The 21,940-nt window shown below is 47.6% G+C and overlaps 1 long non-coding RNA gene across 1 annotated transcript; it reads left to right on the top strand.

Annotated features, from left to right (window-relative positions):
* The first annotated feature begins 56 nt into the window (after positions 1–56).
* Positions 57–20,335, top strand: LOC134144460 (uncharacterized). Its single transcript, XR_009959385.1, has 2 exons — positions 57–103; positions 7,010–20,335. It is a non-coding gene; the product is annotated as an uncharacterized LOC134144460 (long non-coding RNA).
* The last annotated feature ends 1,605 nt before the right edge of the window (positions 20,336–21,940 follow it).

Below are 21,940 nucleotides of genomic sequence, written 5' to 3'. Positions count from 1 at the left end.
GCGGGGCGGGGCGGGGCGGGGCCAGGCGTGTCCGCCTCTGGCTACTCCGCGCTTGCGCGGCTGCGCGCGGGCCGGGCCGGGGCGCCGGCGCCGGCTCGTCACGGTGGGTCGCCGGGTGGGGCGCGGCTGGCGCGGGAGGGTGCGTTGCGGCGCTCCTGCGGCGGGCGGGGGTGGTCGCGAGGCCGGGCGAGCCTGGAGGTGCCTGGGCACCGGGGGGCTCTTTGCCCCGGCCCTGCGGTGCCCTGGGCCCGACGGCCCCGGCCTCGCTGTCCTCTGCGCTGCTCGCGGCCGGCTTCCGCGCCGCCGTGCCCAGTGTGAGCCGGGGGAGCGGGGCTTACACATCCTCGTTCCCGCGTGTTTTCCCTTCTTGTCTCTTTAGATAGCGCAGTTAGGTCTAGATGCTTTCCTGATGCTTGCCATCTCAGCGTTGGCCAGAAATCATAGCCTGGCATTGCTTAAATGTCCGACAGCATGTCTTCAAGGCCAGTTCTTGGTCTGCCTGGGTGAGTTACTTCGTGCGTGTGTCAAAACACGGGGGAAGTCGCTCGTTTCTCCTCAGAAGTTCAGCTGTGAGGTGGGGTCAGGCAGAGCCGACACCTTTGTTATTTCTCTAGCAAATGCCACGTGCACCGCTGTGTAAATGGCGAAGTTGTGATTTCCAGGCTTATCCTGTCAGCAGATAATTTGGGAGTCCAGGCGATTATGTACTCCACAAAATACTCTGGTGTAACTGTTCTAAAGGTAATGGAGATGTTAATGTAAATAGCAACAGCAGTTCTAAGCTTAACCCCAGGTAGGTTTTGTGTGCAGAGGACACCATGTAGATTGGCGTAGCAGCCTTTTTGAAGCAAATTAAGCAACCTGAAAAAGTGCAAGTAGTGCAGAATTAAGAAAATCTCCTCAAAGAGTTATGGGCAAAATAATTATTAGATATTAAGCTCGTGTCCCTGTTTATTTAGCAGTACTGTTGATCTGAGTACTGTTTGCAGGCAATTGGTTTGGCTAAATAGATGCCTAAGGAATAAACAGTGAGAGTCATAAGAAAAATAGTGGAGGAAGACTTTCCAGACATCATTTTGTGCATGCCCTCCCCTGACTGTATCAGAATATTAATTCCCCATGAATTTGGCTAATTTGACACCTGCCATAAAAAATACACATACATCCCTACAGTGTAGATAATTTGAGATCATTCTCAATATTGTGGTGCTACTGGTAGATAGTTTAGAGTTGTGAAGCCTTGCTATCTGGCACTGTAGTAACTGTAAGAAATGTTATAATACAGTGTTCCCAAGGCATCTGGCTAATGGAACACCTTATTAAGATTATGATAGGAAAAACTGCATATAGACTTTACCAATGTTTAGAAGCTGCTTGTTGCATCTGAATTTTTATGTGGAAAAAATGAGGAGATGGTAAACAAAAGGTAATTATAACAGAGATGTTTCCCTGTAATAGAAACATGATTAGCAATGAAAGTATTTACTGCCAAAGAGCAGGATCACAGTGCCAGCTTAAAGAGGGGATTAAGCCCTTTAAAATTCTTCCCATTTCTTTATCACTGATAACAATACAGCTATTAAAGCCTTTGTGTTCCTTTCCAGAATTAGTTTTCACAGCTTTATTAAGTCTATTTAATGCAGTGTTGTTCTCCTGAACCAAAGTGTCTGATCTGCAGTTATTTTAATTAGTTAGTTCTCTGTGAATTACCACTCTGCTGCTGTTTCAGACCAGATTTCTAGAAGAAGAGCTAAAATAAGAAAAGTATCAGAAGGTAGAGCTAAATTTAAAATAGCCAAATCCACAAGATGGAAAAAGCCTTGTGCTTAAACCACAACCAACTAAATCCAGTTTGCAAAATCTGAATTTTGAGAGCATTGCTTTAACCAGTCCAGCTGATTAAGGGAGAAATGGAGAGCAAAATGCCTTTTTTTTTTCTTTTTTTTTCTTTTTTTCCTCTTGTAGGGAAAGTAAAGCGTTATATTGTGGCAAGTGTATTCAGGGAGTCAGACCTGTGTAATGTACAATTACAGAAAATCAGGTCTTCCAAAACAGCTTTTTATTCTCAGTTCTGGACTCAGTTTTTCTGAGATCCACTGTTGGATATACTTGTTTTCTTCCAGACATCTTAGAAGAACAGCAAGTTTTTAATTTATGACCTGGCAACTCAGACTAAACATTATGCATCCATGTGTTCTTTTCAGGAAGAAATAGTTCCTTTCAAATCCCCTTTTTTCTCTCTCTCTCTGTGCGTGCTCACTCTTTCACTCACTCGCTCTTTCTTTCTCTCATACTTGCTCAGCCCTCAAAGCTTCTGTTTCTTCAGGAGAGCCCTCAACTGAGGTGGGGACATGTGTTCCCTGGCAAGTGTCAAACACTTTAGAATGGGATTAATCAAAAATGGTGTGTTGATTATTAGCCAGTTGTTTTAGTTGGTAGGGAAATCGTCCAGATGGACTCTGTAATAATGTATCTTGGAGCATCTTGGAATAAGGGCATAGTCAGATTTGTTTTCTTACTTGCACATGGAAAGTAAGTACTACCATTTTACAAGTTAATTTGGGTATTTTTTCATTTCTCTGTTGGAATTTGCACTAATATGTTTGGAATGATTAATATTTTCATTTAGGTTATGGAAAAAATGAAAAGATTAGTTTCATGCTTTAAAGACAAGTAGAGTCTGATGAAGTTCACAGATACAGACATATAGACAAGAAAGGAAGTGGTAATTCACTATTAACCAGAAAGGATACAAAATGATTTTCTAAAATCTGTTACAAAATGAATTATTATCAGCTGTTTTAATTTTGTCTTTTTTTTTTTTGGTTTTGTTCATGATATTTGTTTAATCTCTTTGTGTGAGTGATGTTGCAGATTTCAAAATTTTTGCATTCATTTTTAGTTTATTTTCAATAGTTTCTCTTATTCCCCTTTTTAGATGTTCTTTTAAAAAAAAAAAAAAAAAAAAAAAAAAACTCTATCTCCTGTAACTTTTCCATTGTGTAACTTTGTCCTTTCAATGTGTTCTACACACTAATCTGTAGGTTTCCCTCAGTACCATTGAATATCTACCATTTCTATTCCTGTCTAGATGAATCATTCCTATGCTGATATACCCAGCACAAGAACCGTGTATGACAGGAAGCTCTTGAAATAGAGCTTAAGTGTGGCTTAACTGTTGCATAAGCCTTGGTATTTAGGTATTTAACATAGTTAGCCTGCTAAAGGTGTGCCTTTCCTTTCATATGATTTGCTGTAGCTGCATAATCCAGCCACAATCTCCGCTCTTCATTTTGAGGTACAGAACAGTGGTCTACAATTCCCTTTTTCTAATGTGGATTTTTGTTCCCCATTAAATCAGTCTATGCGTTTTCTCTACTAAAAACGCATAATTTCAGTAAGCCTTGTTGGGCTGGTCAATGTGTCATCCAGTCACTTGCTGGTATGTTATACCTGCTTTGCAATTGCTGCTTATAGGAGGTGTGGGGCAAGTGAGAAAAACTGCCTGGTCTGATTGCAGTCCTCTTGTGTTGCTTCCTCTGGGGCTTTGAGGAAATTGGATGGTTACATGTATCCTGCAGGCAGTAACTGTTTCCACTCTGTGCAATTGGAGCCTTGGAGCTGTGGTGCTTCTGTTAGCCCACCGCTCGACCCCTGTCCGGTCAGTGGATATACTGAGTGGAGAGGCTATTTCTTCCTGTCTGCCGTCTTCTAACATGGTGCTGCTACTCTCATACTGTGTCCATTCACACACGCTGAGTTTATTGTTAAATACTCAGTAGGATTAATGGTTAGCTGTCTGTTGAGAATGCTGAAGGACTTTAGAGTTCCTCTAATTGATGAAGAGGAAATGTTGTTGTTTTTCTTTTTTAAATACAGGGAAGAGTTGATGTGTAACAGGTGATGCTTATTAGTATGTTTAGAGCCACTTAGATTCACTGAATCACACCCCAGTTTAAAAACAGTTTAGGCAAGCACAGGCCTATTGTACCTGTTTACAGTTACTATCAAACTAGACTAAATGACACTGGTTATAGTGGAGGCAGGTAGATCATAACTGGTTTTAAGGTGTAATTACATTTTAGCTGATATCAAAATGTTTGTCTTCCTCCTTTTAATTAAACTATTTGCAAATTATAAACCATGAGAAAGAAAAGCCTCATAAAAGTGGGACTGTAATGCACTGAGAATTGGCTTCAATTCCCAAAGAAATAGTACCATTGCAATTAAAAGAGAATGTTGAGCAATAACTATTAAATGATGCCCTATAAGTGTATACTTGCTAGTTTTTCAGATTTGACGACATTATCATTTATTATCAATGATAGATGATAATCCTTTGATTCCACTGAAATCTCGATTTAGGTGATACTAGTATCTGCTGAATAGAGTTGAAATAGGAGAGAGATCCTAAAAGAAAGCGGAACAAAACACAGAAATTCCCAGCCATGCTTGTTATATAGATTGCAATTAAATGTTTGCAGTGCATTTGTAGGGAGTAGGTGTTAGTTTGTAAACTGATGTGTGCATTTCATGAAGTTTAGATGTTACTACTCAGATTTGCTGCAGGAATAAAAGTTACCAGATGCTCCCCTGAGAGGCTACTGAAAGGCAGCAGAGTACTTTGATAAGATATTTGAAGATTTTTTTTTCCTTCTGTTCTGCATATATGCTGAGTGTGTTGCAAGAAAAAAAATAGCAAAGCATATAGCTGATAAAAGGAGACTGCAGTTGGCTGTTGATTACACTGCTGTTATTGGTCAATAAGATACTCAAGTATTGTTACTGATTAATTTAATTCTTCCTTCTGTTAAAGGTTTATCCTCCAAATCTTTTAACTGTTATGTTGTTTTTGTTCAATTGATGTAACAAGCCTTTAAATGCAACTATTCCTGTTCACCAGTAGTTTACAAAGCCATTTATTTAGCTGATACTACATGGTTAGCTGTTAAGTATTACCTGCCATAGTGACAGAGCTATAGACTTTGGTCTATACAATTGAACTCTAAGCATGTACCAGAAGTTCCTAAAGTAGGTGCATCAGCAGCCTCCTTCTCATCAATGGAAGACAGTCATCTCCAGGGGATATTACAGATCTTAGGGGGGCTAAGTTAGCTTCTAGATACTTGCCTATTTTTAATGACTATAGAGAGGAAATGTGGCGCTCACAGATGTAACTTGTCAGGTGCCTAAACTTTGGTGAGATTAATCTTAACATAGAGTTTAAATAGTCCTAACAAGCATTAAGAAATATATATATATATATATGAGGATATAGTTTCAAAAACTGATTAATCTTGGATATAATAAGCATCCACCATATAAGAATTTACTGATCACTTATTTTGAAATAATCTACAAATTAAAATGTACACAGCAGTTCCAAATTCAGAAAACTAATCTGGATTTTTTTTTAACTTGTCAAACCTACCCACAAATTGCTGGGACATTCCCTGCAATGCATTCTTTAACTATTAACTTAGATCTTAATTTTAAAAGTTCAGCTAGCATTGTGAGTGTATTGTTAACATCATGGAACATTCCCATGCTTTTGAAGCCTAAGACTGAATAAAAGAATTCAACAGATGTTTTGAAATCTGTCAATCTCCTGATATTTTTTCCCTTCCCATCTGCCTGTGGCAAAATACCTTTAGGACATGCTTACATGAAATTTTATTTAGCACAGGAATATAGGATTGTAAGATTAGTCAGGTTGGAAGGTACCTCAGGAGCTCTCTAGGCCAAACTCTTCCTTAAAACAGGATTCAACCATGACATCAGACCAGATTGACCAGGGCTTTATTTGGTCTGGTTTTGAAAATCTCCAAGGACAGAGACTGTACAACCTCCCCAGGAAACCTAGCAGTATTTACAGATTAAGATCCCCTCCACCCAGAGCTGTCTCTTCTCCAGACTGAGCAGGCCCAGCTCTTGCAGCCTCTCCATGCAGGACAGATGCTCCAGCCCCCAAGTCATCTTTCTGGCCCTTCATTGTACATCCTGTTAGGTCCATGTATCTCTTGCCCTACAGAGCCTAGCCCTGGGCTGAGCAGTACAGCTGCTCACCAGTGCTGGGAAAGGCCAAGGCTCCCCACCCTCCACCGCTGGCACCACTCTTCCTGGTGTGACCCAGGAAGCCGTTTGCCACCTTTGCCGCGAGGCTGTATTGCTGCTCCTTACAGCTTTGCAGCCGGCAGCCCCGCAGCCTGCGCCAGTGCACGGGGTTGTTTGTCCCCAAGTGCAGCATGTGGCAGTTCCCGTTGTTGAACCTCACGAGATTCCTGCTTGCCTGCTTCTCCAGGGCGTTGAGGTCCTTCTGACTGGCAGCACAGCCCTGGGGGAGATCAACTGTTCCTCCCAAGGCTGTGATGCCTGCAGACCTGCTGAGGGTGCGCTCTGTCCAATCGTCCACGTCATCTACAAAGATGTGAACCTCTGCTGGCCCCAGCATCAGCCCCAGGGCGCACTGCTAGTGGTGGCTTTGTGCTCCTGATCGTAACCCTCTGAGCCCTTCCGAAGCCGCCTGGCCCTCCACCTACCTCGCCTGCACCTCATCAGTTTGTCTAGGCGGATGGCAGGGGAGACGGTGCTGAAAGCCTTGCTGAAGGCAAGGTAAACACCATCACTGCTTTCCTTGTCCACAGTTTCTGGCTATGTTGTAGAAGGCTCTCGGGTTAGTCAGGCCTGGTTTCCCCCTTTGCAAAGCCATGCTGCCTGCTGCCAGGCACCTTCTGGTCCTTCACATCTTTGGAAAGGGCTTCCAGGAAACTCTGCTCCATCAGCTTGCCAGGCCTCCAGGTGCAGCTGAGCCTCTGCTTTGCAGCTCCCTGCAGCCTCCCTGCTTGCCCCTCCTCAAGATACCACAGACAGTTGCTGTTGGCCAGGCCTCAGCAACCTCCCCCCACTGCCAGGAGCTTGTACAGATCATTTGAGAGGGGCCTCCCACCGACAGCACAGAGGCACTCTGAGGTTCAGCAGCTGACGAGACTTTTCTCTACCTGCTCCGTAGCCACTACCAGCTCCTGCTATGCCAGATGCCATTACTGAATTGCAGTCCTGCTTCTCAAGCAACCAAGAACTTGCACCTCTTGCTGACACCCAGCAGGACAGAAGCAGGCTGGGTACCGTTTGAAAAGAGTTCACATCAGAGTCTGTCAAAAGAACAACACAAAGCAAAGGAGAAGTCTTTCTGCGCTTGCCTTTGCTTTGGAGAGAGAAGAGCAAGGGCCCAGCACTGAACAGAAGGTTGGCTTTGCCTGTCACACTGCAGGGCAGAGAAATTGCTTCCCCCGCACACTCGCAGACTGGGTGAGGTTGGAAGGGGACTCTGCAGATCATCTAGTCCAACCTCCCTGCTCAGCCAAGACAACCTAGAGCATGGTAGACAGGATCGCATGCGGGTGGGTTTTGAGTTATCTCCAGAGACGGAGACTCCGCAACCTCTCTGGGCAACCTGTTCGAGTGTGCTGAAAAATCAGACTCCCTGACTGGGAATTCAACCTGGACCATGGTGCTGAGAGCACCAGATCCTAACCACTAGAGCACCAGGGAGCTTTGTTCTTTCCCCTTTGCACACTGCACATGGACCTAATACCCTTCCAGACCAGTGGGCTTTAAAACCTCTCACCGCTGCCAGAAGATCCCCCCCTCCCCTCTGCCCAGACCACAGGGAGCCTCCTTCTACAAGGCAGCAGGAGTCAAGAGCCCCAGTAGCAGCAGGACCTGAACTCGAGGCCCCCGTCTCAACACACTCCTGCTTGCAGCCTCCACTGGGGAAAAGGACACAGTCCGCCTTCTGGCCCTTGGCCGGGCTGCCGGGGCAGGCTGAAGGAGCAGCCGGCAAGCCAAACGAAGGCAGCAGAGGAGAGCTCTCCCTTGCTCCAACGGCCTCTCTTCCCGCAGCCCTGCACGTACCTGATTCTAGGCCACATCAAGGCGAGAGAGGGCGAGGGAGGGAGGGAGAAGGGCTAACCGCCTGCCCAGACTAAGCCTTCAAAACCACAACTTTCATCGTGCGTTCTGGTTAGGGCTGAGCAACGCCAGTCCTGGGACAAAACACAGCTGTTCCCCTACAATGCAGCAACAGGCCAGACTCCCACCAGCTTTGCCCCTCCGGCACCAAGCCGGCAGGTACTGTTCTGGAAGAGACAAGCGGCGGGAGTAAGAGGGTACAGTCATATGGGCAGGGCTGCCTAGGGCAGGAAGGGGAATGGAAGAAAACAGACACACGTACTGCATTACAACATTTAGTAAATACAAAGCTGGGACAGAACACGTTCAGTTCAACACAGCATGTTGTTATGGACACACCACGCCATTAAGAGGCACAAGGCATGTTTCCCCAGGCTTCCTTCGTCTCATCTATCCACACTCAGCCTTCTGCAAAGGTGAATTCCTGTGCACCAGCATCTTCCAGTCAGCTGATGACGACTGCTGCAGGCGTGAAATGACGAAGGCAGCTGTTCCCGAGCGGCGGCTCCCCAGCATCTTTTGTCAAATCAGGTCACATCCTTTTGGGTCAAAACATCGCAGTGCTCATGGGTTGCCCTCGAAAGCGGCTCCTGCTCTACGTTCTCGGAAGAGCCTTCAGAAGATGCCCAGGCAGCACCTCCCACCGATGCAGTTTTCACTTCAGCCACTGCTGAGGAGGCCAGGCGGGGCAGGGGGAAGAAAATGCCCTCGTTAGTGTTACAGGAGGAAAAGGCAACAAGTCCCCAAACCAAACAAACCAGATCAGCCCCAGCAGACAGGCACCTCCATTCACAACACAAGCGGATTCCACGCAACGGACTTGCGTCCGTCCAAGCAAATGCAAAGACCTATAAAGCAGCAGCCGGCCACTCGCTAGGAGCTTAAGGAGCTCTGGAACAGAAGGAATTGCTCTCAGGGGCTACCCGCTTGGAAACAGGCCCAGGCACTGCAAAGCCGTGACTCTGCGGGAACGATTTTCATGAAGAGCTGGCATTACACAGGGCTCTGGGGGTCTGTGGGTACGCGCCCGTACCTTGTTCTTCCCTCTCCCTCTTGTGTAAGGCAGCTGCATTATATTCCGTACCACTATTATTCGGATAAGCAGGAAGTTTGCACATCAAGCGCCTTGTTGGAAAGCTACTAGAAAACAACTGTGCTTAGCACAGCAGCTTGACAGCTTTCAAGTGGTTGTGTTCAAAAGCTAGGGACCGTCATCTTCCTTCATTACACTGCTAGCGTATCCCCACAAAGTACCTTGCTCGAGCTCTTCAGCGATAGCTTTGACCACTCCCGCCGCACCTGGAAGCATAGACAGGATTCCCTCAAGACCTCACAGTTACCCGCTTGCAGGACTAGCTTCTACAGCCTTTGGAAACCCAGCTGTAACGTGGAATAACAACTGGAAACACCATCCCCCACGCTGAGAAATACTTTGTCCACCACAACGCAGCATTCTCATTACTGCGTGGCATTAACTGCAGCACAAAGCAGCCTGCAGTTCAGCCGTTTTCTCACATTCTGCTTTTTAAAGAGGACAGCAAAAAGCACAAAGACTTCACAGCAGCGGAGGCCTAGAGGGCTATCCACAAGGGCACAAGCAGCACGGTTACACCGTTACATAAGGCTTGTGAGGGTTCATCACGATGCAGGCCGAGACCCCTAGAAGCGACTGTCCAAACCGAGAGCGTACAGCTTCCGGGCTTAGGCAAAGAGCAAACAGCGCAAGCTGAACCCCTGTGGGCATCACCACTAATTCTGGCACACACACAGGCTCACCCACCAACACACCCACCCAGAGAAGAACCAAAACGCTGCCGAATTTAATTTAACGGCTCTTTTTCAGCCAGCACTGCTGGCTTACTATTTAGCCACCGGGCTGGCCCAAGGACGGTCATCTGGATCACCCTGTGAGACTCCACAAGACAACGCTCACAGCTTAGCAACTCAACTCGACAACATTACCGGCACGGGTACAGGCACAGGTACAGTACCCAGGCACGTCACTGAAACAGGATCCTTGCTATGCGTGGGGCACCACAGCACCCAGTTAGAATCAGAGGTGCCCGTACACTTCTCACGGATAGAACAGACGGAAGAGGCGACCTTGCCCAGGCCTCCACTCAGTGCAAAGGGGGCAACGGATCACTGAAGATGCACTTACAGTGCCTTACCTCAGCCATATGAGCTTCCACTCGCTCTTCCACAGAGGAAGCATTGCCCACTGGGTTCATCAGCAGAGAGTGGCTTCTGCAGCGCTCATGAGCAGGTGCGGCAACGGCTTCCACAAACCTCTCACTAGCTCTGGCTCGATGCAGGCGTTTTGTGAGGGCCAGTTCCCATTCTAAATCGCTAACTCTCCGCTGCAGTCGGCCTACCGTGGAAGCTTCAGTAGCGGCTCTGATCTGATCCACTCGCTCCTGGGTGGCTGCCTGTGTCTGAAGCAGATCACGCAATTTCAACCCCCAGGAAAGAAAAAGAGAACGCCCACCCCTAGTCAGCTTCACACACCCAATTTCAAGAGCACAACCTTACTCAGCGAGGCAACAGTGCCTCCTCACTGCCCTCAACAATCAGGGCTCAAACTCTAAGGCACCAACTTTTAGAGTTTTCAATCAAAGCTCGGACTAAGCAACCTCTGTCTCGGCAAGACACTACTCTCCTTGCAATTCTTCTCTTGGTGCTGTTACCTGATTCCCCAGTGACCCGTGTGTGCAAAGAAGAGTATTCATAGACTCTCAGGGGGGTTCAGGAGAACCATTCAACAAGCTCACAGCCTTCAACAGCCTCCTGAAGACAGAAGGAGCCCTTGACTCCACAGCCCTGACCGGCAGAAGCAGGAAGTACTGAGAAATGACCACAGTAAGGAAGAGAGGAATGACAAGGCACAGATGCACTGCACATACTAGAGGGAAGGAAGCTTACGCGCAGAAAGAGATTGACTTCCTCCAGTTTTTGCCTTAGCTCTTGCTCTGCTCTTTCTTCAATCTCCCTTCTATAGTCTTCACCGTGCCTGGGATCCATCTTCTTGGCCTCTAAATGACGCCTGAGGGCAACCACCTCTTCTTCCAGCAGCCGCTTGCTCTTCCGCAGACTTTCGCGGCTCCCGTGCATCCAGGCCAATTCTTCTCGCAAACCTTCATTTGCTTTCTCTAGCTGCCTCGATCTTCTCCGCTCTCTCGCCAGCCAGTTGGAAAGTTCGTGGACCTGTACACAGGGGAAGGACAGGCTCACTTAACCAGAGGCATGTTACATGCCTGCCACACACTCAGGACAGAACCCACAAGAAACACATCCTCTTCTGCCCATGACACTGAATGCCCATGACAGCTGTGCTCCAGAGAGTAGCTTTTCAAGCAGTGCAGGAAGAAGGCATTTTCTCTTCTAGATCCAGGGGGCTGTTTCTTTTCAGAAACTCTTAGCAAGCACCAGGACTTCAGGAGGCCCCAATGGGCAACTCAAACTCTGTCTTCCTTCTTCTCCTTTCTTCTCCTCTCCGCAGAAATTCACCTTTTCCACACCAGCACCCTGGTATTGCAACATTTCTTCACTTACCAAAGGATTAGGCAGAGGTTTTCAGGGAACATATGGAAAAGCCATTTGTTTCAAGACACAGCCACCAGGTAATTAACAACACCAGACAAAATTGGGAAAAAAAAATCCTACAGGTTTCCAAAAAAAAAAATAACCCAAAAAAAAAAGACAAACAGATCAAAGCTCACCTTTGCTCTTAATCTACCAACTTCATCGCCCTTTCCAGAACATGCGCCCTCTGTTTTGCTCTGGAAATCCAACTGGGACTCACTCTCTCGCCTCTCATATGCCCTCAGTTTCTTCATAGCTGTTTCCAGGAGCCTCTTGGACCTGCAGCAATTTGTAAAGTAAGTCAGCAAGTAAAATGGGAAGCCCAAGGACAGTCAGCCTCTGCCTGAAAACACAGGTACAGAGCTTCTTCCTGCCCTGCAACCCTCCCTTCCCACAACAACTGCAGGGCAGCCTGCACTTCCACCTACCTAAGGCCATACGCTTACGTACAAAGCCACCTGCAAGATCTAAAGCAAGGCTTGAAGTTGCTTACACTCCTGTGCTCAAAGTCACAGGCTCAGGTAAAGCTTGAACCCAGCCTAGCCGCTACGTCTTGCAAGTACGGAAATCCTGCACCTACCTGTTGCACTCTTTCTGCAATTCGATGTTTCTTTGCATTTCTTCCTCCAGGCGGGCTTCTGCTGGTTGTTCCCACTCTGCCAGCTTCTTCACGGACTTTCCGTTGCTCTCACACTTCCCAAGCAGAAAGGAGAAATGGCACACGCGACTCAGTAACGGCCTCTATACGCACTCGCTGCAGGCAGCGTTCCTCACAAAGCTGCTACAGGACGTCTCCCTCTGCTAGCCAAGGGACGGCCGCGGAACTCCAGGGCACAGAATTCCCACGTAAAGGGCAGCGCCTCAGCCTTCCCACCACACAGGCCAATTCCGAGGGACAGAAAGAGTTGCCCGTCAGCCCTCCTCCCGCTCCCCTCCTCCCCCTCAAAAGTGAACGCCACTCGCTATGAGGGGCTCGCGGGGAGGAAAACACACTGGAAGAAGAAATTCACAGCAACCGTTGATGTACCTGCTGATTTTGGTCTTCCCCCAAAGGCACCCGTCTTGTCCCTAAGCCAGGCATCAGGTCCTCCAGGCCATTATGAACCTACGGAAGCATTAAAAGAAGTCAAAAAGCCACACGGACTCCTTCCAGGCAGAAGCTGACACCTCACTCAAGGGGTATGACCAAAAAGAAATGCCACAGACCTTTCTCCATCTCCTTACTCCTTTACTATCTAACCCCAGTTCCAGTCATCCAGCAGTTCCCCTTCACTGAGGGCTTGTCTCTACCCACCTAGCCCCAGCATACCAGAATAAAGCTGCCCATGGATGGAGCAGGACAATATTACTTGCACCTTGGCTTCTTTGGAGTTCTTTGAGTCACTCCACGGACTTACACCTCTGAGCCAAGGAATCCATCGGCACTACACAGGCAAGGGGCTCAGAGGCCGGGAATGGAATTCTTGTCACAGCCTGAGCTCGCCAGTTAGGAGGGCTCGGCGACAAAGCGCTCGGCACCAAGGCAATGCCACAAGCTAACTTGCAGAGTGCCCTGAAGGCAGGAACGTCTGAAGTGCTGCTGCCTGATGCCTTACACACCACGACGGGGATAAAGCAGCAAACATTTAAACCAGCACACGAGTGTCAAACCCGAACCTCAGCCAGTGTTAAGGAAGACTCAGCAGAGTACCCCGTGAAAACTCTCTAAACCAGGAAGCCGGGCAGTGCACCAACAGCAGCCGATCCTCGGTGGGCTGCAGCAAATGCTTTCTTTCCCCCAGCCTCCCCAGGAAAATCCCTTCTGAACATCCCCCCCCCCCCCCACACACACACACACATAACTAGGCTCAGTAGCTCATCAAAAAGGAAGGCCATGACCAGCTTACAGAGGCTGAGCTGTGCAGCTCTTCCTGAAGAGCTTCCAGGCGAGCAGTCTGTTCCTGGGCTCTGCCTTCCAGGCTGGCCTTTGCCTGTTCAAGCCTTGACAAGAAACACAGGTCTCGTTAACGGGAGCCCACAAGAGCACAAACACTGACACAACAGCGTGAAATAACGTAAGCTAAAGCAAAAGCCTCTCTCAAAATCACATACTGACTGGCTGCCATGCAGCAAGGTGATCCTGCTGTTTTTGCACCATCCCAGAAAGCTTCACTGCGACAGCTCCTTACCGTGCCACTCGCTCTTCCACATCCTTCCGGCTAATGGCTCCCGAGGAGCCCGAGGAGGCTTCCGGAAGGTCTTGCAGTTGCCGGCAAGAAGCCATCGCTTCCCTTTGCTCGTCTTCCAGGGCCCTCTTCAAATCCTGAGCACAACGCTCGGACTGAACGCGCTGTTCTTCCAACTCCTGCAGCTGTAAAACCCCAACCAGGACCCACGGTAGGCAGCTTGTTCTCATACAGACAAGTCGACTCCTTCGACTCCCGAGTCGACGCTCCAAAACCCTGGTGCTTCATCCTCTTGCATACTGGCCTCTCCCATCCCCAGCTCAACTTCCTACAAGCGGCCCTAAACACTGCTGCAGCACCAGCCCTACTCTTTCAATGACCCGTGACGCTCCTGGCCTCCAGCCGGTCGCCCCTCCCAGGGGAAGCATTACTCGCAACGTTCACCCTTCTCCTGCAGCGACTTCCCAGCTCCATAATAACGGCCGTGAGCACAGCAGTCTGAACAGCAAAATGCACAACACACTCCGGGCATCTCTAGCTCACCCACTGTCACCTTCAAGTCAGCCTCAAAGCTCAGGCGGCTTGTGACAGGCAACCAACAGCTTTCTTCAGACCTACCCACCAGAGAGCTGCTCCCCACACACTGCTTCGCCCCTCACGCTTGAAACAGGCTCCTTCAAGAGCCCGTTGTGTTTGCCACCGCCTTCATGCCTTACCACAGCCTAGAATGACTGACTTCCTCAGACCCCCCAGGCGCTTGGTCACAGAATACTGCTGGGCCCCTTTTCATCGGTTACAGGGAAAAACAACATTCTCCTCACAGCCATTAATGTAGTTACAGCCTTTGCCTACCTTGCCTTTAACCCTGACCAGCTCCTTCTGCAGCCGCAGTTTGTCTTCTTCCAGGTCCCTGAGATAACGCGTGGCAACCGCCAGCAAAGCTTCTGACGTCGACCGCTTTTCAAGAGCGTCGGTAACCTCCTGCTGCACCTGTCCGGCCATACCCTGATGAAACGGTTACACGCGCATGAAGAAAAGGGTACGAACACGGACTATGCTTTTACTTTCACCAATCAGATTACGTAATTACATCAGTCTTCAGAGTGAACTCAAAGATGAGCAGTTTTGCCCACCACCAGTGTGCATCTGCACAGCTGCTCACTGCTATCCATCCTGGCCCACTGAGGGCAGCTGAACTATCGCTGTCTCTTAAGGAGGGTCGTGGTTTCCTAATACTTCATTTAGTATTGGGACTTTAGTTCCTTGTTTCTCTCCTCCATCAGCTAAGCTTGCTTTTCAGTGTCAGCTCTGAGTTTATTGAAAATAGCTTCAGATGTGCCCTGACACCCCTCACTACCTTTCCTTTGATGATCCTCTTGTTCTGCCTATCTCCTAGCTGCTGACAGAGGAAAAGGTTTTCACTGTGGAGCAGAGCCAGTCGTTCCTGCAGAGGTTCTTGCCTTATCGTATACTTGCTTACCTGATCTTTCTCAGGCTGGCGAGCACGGTCACATTCCTTCGCCCGACTTTGCGCTGGACTTGAGTCTTTCGGCACCACTTCTGAAAGCAATGTTCTTTCTCTAAGCCTCCCTTTCAGTTGGTGAAGTTCACTTTCTAGACTACTAGCCTTGCTCTCAGCTTTGCTCAGCTGCTGAGACAAGCTCTCACTAGCGTCTCGTGCATCACAGAGGTCACGACGGAGCTTGTCCTGCAAACGAAGCCACTCGTCACGCTCTCTCTGAAACGTTTGCTCAACATTGCTTTTCGATGCCTCATGACGTTCAAGTTCCTCAAGAGCAGAGCTCAGGCGGGAGCGCAGCGATTCCACCTCTGCCTCCAGTTGATCTTTGCTTTCTTTTGCCTGCTCCAGTTTGCCAGTCAGCACTGCCGATTCCGTCTTTACTGAGTTCAGCTGCCCGTTGTACCGACGAACGGTTCGTGTTAAAGCCTCCTCGTTCAGCTTAAGTTCCTTTCGAAGATCTTCATTCTTTTCTTTCAAGGTCCCATTTGACCCTAAATGTTTTGCTTCTTCCTCCTGGCTCCTGCGCCTTTCTTGATCAGCCTCGAGTCTTAGTACGGCAATCTCATCTCGTACTAATCGATGCTTGTACAACAGCTCCTTTTCTCTCGCATTGCTGCCCGACACCTACGTGATAAAGAATACAAATAAATAGAGAGTGGGGAAATGAACCCACAAGAACGCTTGAGCAGCAAACTGCTTTTTAACATTTGCAATACTGAAGCAGGACTCAGACAGCAGCTTAGGTATTACCACAAATATCATTCTCATCCCTGAGCCTATGCACCCCTACAAGCAATGCACACACTGGAAGCAGAACATGCCCTCAAAACCCTAGTGAATGCCCCAAGTCTAAAATGTCTTTTCTCCCCCCGCTAAATCCGGCAACCCAACAATAAACTTAATTTAAAAAGCTTAACAAAATACTTTTTGCCTTCTTTTTAAAAGTGACAGTGCTAGGTTGCATATGCATGGTATATTGTCTATTACAGGCCTTCAAAATATTTCTTTAAAGGTAAATGTAGGTGTGCTATGAAGTCTGGGAAAACAGGCCTAGCAAAGGTATTTTGCTTCTCTGACATTTAGCTGAACTGCACTAAACATGAATGCTGCTTCTCAAACGCCTCCTTCACACTGTAGCCTTCTGTATCACGACAGGTTAGCTATACAACCACAACCTACCACCCCGGGGGTGTAGTACTCTGATTAATTTCCTTCCTTGTTTATTATATATGCAACCTTCTTGTGCATATATAATCTTGTGCTCTCTGGGTACTGTAGCATAGCACAAATAATGCTTTCAAGCACTGGATCTGCACAATGCCTTCCGTTAACTCTTTTCAGGATTTCTTTAAGGAGCATTCTTATGATCCTTTCTCCTCCTCCTCCTCCTCCAATTATTTTAATTCCTAGAGAGAACTTCATTCACTGGCGATACTCCTTCATACCATTTCCAGTGGTTGAGGTGGAAAAGACACTCCCCTCCCCAATGCACGTTTTCCTTTCCTTTTCTTTTCAAGTAATTTTGATGAGGATATAAAGAAAAGCACGCAACAGGATCAGATGATGCTCTGCAACTAAAACTTTCAGACATACTGCACAACAACTACTTTCCCGGTCAATCTCAGGATACCTAGGTACCTGAGCACTGCTAGAAACCTTAAAATTCAGGATAGCAGGTCTACACAATGGAAAAAAAAAACAGCAGACAGCTTAACAAATTGGGGAAAGAGTGTCTTCCTTTGTGTTGGTTTCCTACTTGCACTTGCGCTTCAGCTACATACAAGACTGATGCGGTCTTGTATGCTGGTCCAGAATTTTTAGAGACAGAAGGAAAAACAAACAAACAAAATGGTATTTCCACAGTCAACTTACTTGACACACCAGAAGTGATCTGGCAAAAAGCACAGAAGTTATTGCCAGGAAGATCTATCACGATTTTAGAACAAATATGGTGAAATCAAAATCACTAGAAATAAAACTGCCTACCTCTGAAACTTTCACTAGAGTTCTTCTTTCTTCTTCTGGGCCCTTCCGTCTCCAAGCAGGGCTGTTCAAAATTCCTTCTCGTAGGGCTCTGGCACTCTTCTCTTGAGGAAGCGCTCTCTGTGTTTCATCACGCTCTTCTTCAGCCTACCATAACATATTTGAACTACTTAAACCTTGAGAAAAATCAGAGCTAGCAACTCTTTCCCCATTTTAGATTTAGTATTCTTTTGAAAAAAAAACTACTTTGAATGGCAATTCGGAAGATTTCTCTTTTCTTTTTTTTTTTTTCTCTTTTTTTTTTTCTGAACTGGTGTCAGTTTCTGTGGTGGGGGCCAACAGGAACTGCCAGCCCCCTTAGAGCCCTCCAAACACATCCATAGATTAACACCTGGACAATACTAACGCTCTTCTATTTCAACACCAGCTTATGGACTACGTTCCTCTTTTCACTCTCTACATCAGTCTACAGAGCGATTTTTCAGTTTGCCTGCACATTATTTCCCTGTCCATCAAAGCCAGGGCTTCCTACTCCCAACCCATGGCTTTCATCTTTCGTGCGGGTCTTCCATTTCACAGATGTAAAGAAACGATTTCTGCAATACATCTGAAGCACATTTGGAATCTGCTACTCTCTGTGGTCTTCCTCCCGCGCTCATTTGGGAAGCACAGCTTGCTTTACGCTAACACCTTCATACGTCTTTAACACAGTCACCTGTCCGTCACCCTCAAAGTCTGTCTTTGTGGCAGCAGCCTCGTGTCTTTCACGCTTCCCTCCCTCCTTTGCAGACACCTGCGTGAGCGAGAACACAAACGAGCAGAGAGTGGGGCAAGGTATCTCCAGGAACCTTCCGCATCAACCTCCATTTTAACTGGTGGCATACCCAGCCAGCACTTGCATCGTCGCTTAAGCATTACCTGCAGTTTCACGGCTGCTTCTGCACTCAGGCAGGATGTCAAGGAATGCAGGCTCTGCAAGCACAACAGCCCTTTCAGAACCCAAAACACTGCTCGGAGCCTACCCCGACTGACTTTTTTTTGTCCTGGTGATTACTTGGCTGCACGGTGCCAAAAACACTCCTTTCTTTGCATACCGGGGCAAAGAAGCGGCAACCCTTCCAGCCACTTGCAGAACCAGAATCTTCACTCTTTCAACCTTACACTAGAAATCACACTCAAAGGCCAGTTGCCGTCACCCCTGCGACATTAGCGCACCCGAGCTAGTCACAGGGCTCACTGAACAGCTTGCACAGAGCAGAAGCTGCTCAAGTTCACAGGAACAAACGGATGGCGGAAGCAGCCCAAGAGGGAAGTGAGCCTCATCACTGCTCGGGCCCACGTCCAAAGCGAGATCCCGAGTGATTCCCCCCACTGGGACACCACTGCGCCCCTCACTGAAAGCACCTCCGAATCCCAGGGAGAGTCGCTCTCTTCCTCCTGCTCCACTCCTGCTGCCGATGTAACACCTACAAAGGAAGCAAGAAAAGACGCACCGTGAGTCCTCCTTTCATTCTGCTGCTCTCCTGCTTCAACCAAGCCTTGCACCAGAATGCTTGAACTGGCAATAGTTCAGCTACAGAGGCAAAACATACAACTGTCATGCAAGGGCATCTTCACTCCCAGCTGCACCACCCTGTTCGCACCACTCCCTCTGCCCTTCTCTGCAGCAGAGGATGACAAGCCCAGCATGACCCCTCTCACGGCTACAATGAACAGCCCCCAACAGGTGGCCACGGAGCAGCCAAACGAGGCTCTGGCATGTCAGAGTCCGGCAGCAGCCACCTTGGGGACAGCTCCCCTCCTAAACAGGGCACCACACTCGGGCACTCACTATCACTTTGCACATCAGGAGAGGAGGAACCCTCAAAGCATGAGCCAAAACATCCTCACACGCACAGGAACGCACCAGGACACAAGACTCCTTGCCTAGCACTACCACAAAACATCGCCCTCACTTGATGGTCCCTTCCCCCCTGGCACTTGCTGGCAAGGCAACAGTTGGGTGCTGGCCCATCTCACAAGCAGGTCACCATTTCCCTTTGCTGACTCTGCACAATGAGCAGAGAAACAAGGGCGATCAATGTTTATTAACTCACCTCTCACATCAGCAGGGGCTGCTGCAGTATGGGCCACTTCAGGACCACCACTAGCCACTACTCCATCCCTTTCAGGGGATGCTTCCTAAATGAGGCCAGACAAAAGAGTTGGAGAGGACAGAAACAAGCATCCCCGGCACAGGCAGTCAACACCTGCCAAAATACTTCTCTTCTCTCCACCCGCACACAGAACTCTTCTGACTTCTCTTCTGTGAGGCAGAACCTTAGTCAGACCTCCTCCTCCTCCTACCTCACTTTCACTCTTCACACCACAAGCACATCTTACTGTCCTGCAGGACCTCTTCACACGCAGCATCTGCAACACTCTCGCAAAGGTCACTGAGAAAGACGGAACCAGGTTACAAACCAAACACGCCTCCACCTCCTGCAGTACAGGCTGGGTTCCAGCATCACTCTCGGAGTCCTCATCACTGCACAGTCCCAAGGCCACACACCGCAACTGGAAAACAAAAACAATCAAAAAGAAAATAAAGAGGCGAAACAGGTAGCACAAGATCACCTGCAAGCCTGGAATGCCATCCTCATCTCACCTGGCTGGGGGGAAAAGAGACCTGCTTGAGCAAACCCCAGCCCCCTCCCACAAAGCACACCCGCAGAACCTGACCAGGAAGAAGGGAGAGCCAGGGGACAAAGCGTTTCAGCCGATTTTGAACAATAAATGCCCTTTTGCCACATCAGTCAGGATTCTATCACCAAAGCTACCGGAAACAAAGAGCAACGTCTGCAGCACAAAAGAAGACGTAATCTAGGAGCTGAGCCACTTTGATGGTCTAGAAATGTGACTCCCAGGAAGCAAACCATGTGGTCTTTTATCTAGTCTCCTACTCTCTTTCGCGCCCAAGCACAAGACTGCTGCATGCTCTGCCGTACCTACAAGTCTTTGAGGACACAGCGCAGAGCAGCAGAGAGGGTGGCACACAGGAGTAAAATGTCTTTTCTCCCCCCGCTAAATCCGGCAACCCAACAATAAACTTAATTTAAAAAGCTTAACAAAATACTTTTTGCCTTCTTTTTAAAAGTGACAGTGCTAGGTTGCATATGCATGGTATATTGTCTATTACAGGCCTTCAAAATATTTCTTTAAAGGTAAATGTAGGTGTGCTATGAAGTCTGGGAAAACAGGCCTAGCAAAGGTATTTTGCTTCTCTGACATTTAGCTGAACTGCACTAAACATGAATGCTGCTTCTCAAACGCCTCCTTCACACTGTAGCCTTCTGTATCACGACAGGTTAGCTATACAACCACAACCTACCACCCCGGGGGTGTAGTACTCTGATTAATTTCCTTCCTTGTTTATTATATATGCAACCTTCTTCCACATTAGCACAGGCATCTTGTGCTCTCTGGGTACTGTAGCATAGCACAAATAATGCTTTCAAGCACTGGATCTGCACAATGCCTTCCGTTAACTCTTTTCAGGATTTCTTTAAGGAGCATTCTTATGATCCTTTCTCCTCCTCCTCCTCCTCCAATTATTTTAATTCCTAGAGAGAACTTCATTCACTGGCGATACTCCTTCATACCATTTCCAGTGGTTGAGGTGGAAAAGACACTCCCCTCCCCAATGCACGTTTTCCTTTCCTTTTCTTTTCAAGTAATTTTGATGAGGATATAAAGAAAAGCACGCAACAGGATCAGATGATGCTCTGCAACTAAAACTTTCAGACATACTGCACAACAACTACTTTCCCGGTCAATCTCAGGATACCTAGGTACCTGAGCACTGCTAGAAACCTTAAAATTCAGGATAGCAGGTCTACACAATGGAAAAAAAAAACAGCAGACAGCTTAACAAATTGGGGAAAGAGTGTCTTCCTTTGTGTTGGTTTCCTACTTGCACTTGCGCTTCAGCTACATACAAGACTGATGCGGTCTTGTATGCTGGTCCAGAATTTTTAGAGACAGAAGGAAAAACAAACAAACAAAATGGTATTTCCACAGTCAACTTACTTGACACACCAGAAGTGATCTGGCAAAAAGCACAGAAGTTATTGCCAGGAAGATCTATCACGATTTTAGAACAAATATGGTGAAATCAAAATCACTAGAAATAAAACTGCCTACCTCTGAAACTTTCACTAGAGTTCTTCTTTCTTCTTCTGGGCCCTTCCGTCTCCAAGCAGGGCTGTTCAAAATTCCTTCTCGTAGGGCTCTGGCACTCTTCTCTTGAGGAAGCGCTCTCTGTGTTTCATCACGCTCTTCTTCAGCCTACCATAACATATTTGAACTACTTAAACCTTGAGAAAAATCAGAGCCAGCAACTCTTTCCCCATTTTAGATTTAGTATTCTTTTGAAAAAAAACTACTTTGAATGGCAGTTCGGAAGATTTCTCTTTTCTTTTCTTTTTTTTTTTTTCTCTTTTTTTTTTTTCCTGAACTGGTCAGTTTCTGTGGTGGGGGCCAACAGGAACTGCCAGCCCCCTTAGAGCCCTCCAAACACATCCATAGATTAACACCTGGACAATACTAACGCTCTTCTATTTCAACACCAGCTTATGGACTACGTTCCTCTTTTCACTCTCTACATCAGTCTACAGAGCGATTTTTCAGTTTGCCTGCACATTATTTCCCTGTCCATCAAAGCCAGGGCTTCCTACTC

The sequence above is a fragment of the Rhea pennata genome, chromosome 1, assembly GCF_028389875.1.
Source record: "Rhea pennata isolate bPtePen1 chromosome 1, bPtePen1.pri, whole genome shotgun sequence".
Lineage (NCBI taxonomy): Eukaryota > Metazoa > Chordata > Aves > Rheiformes > Rheidae > Rhea > Rhea pennata.
The sequence above is the reverse complement of the archived record's forward strand: the minus strand, read 5'-3'. Positions and strand labels throughout refer to the sequence as shown.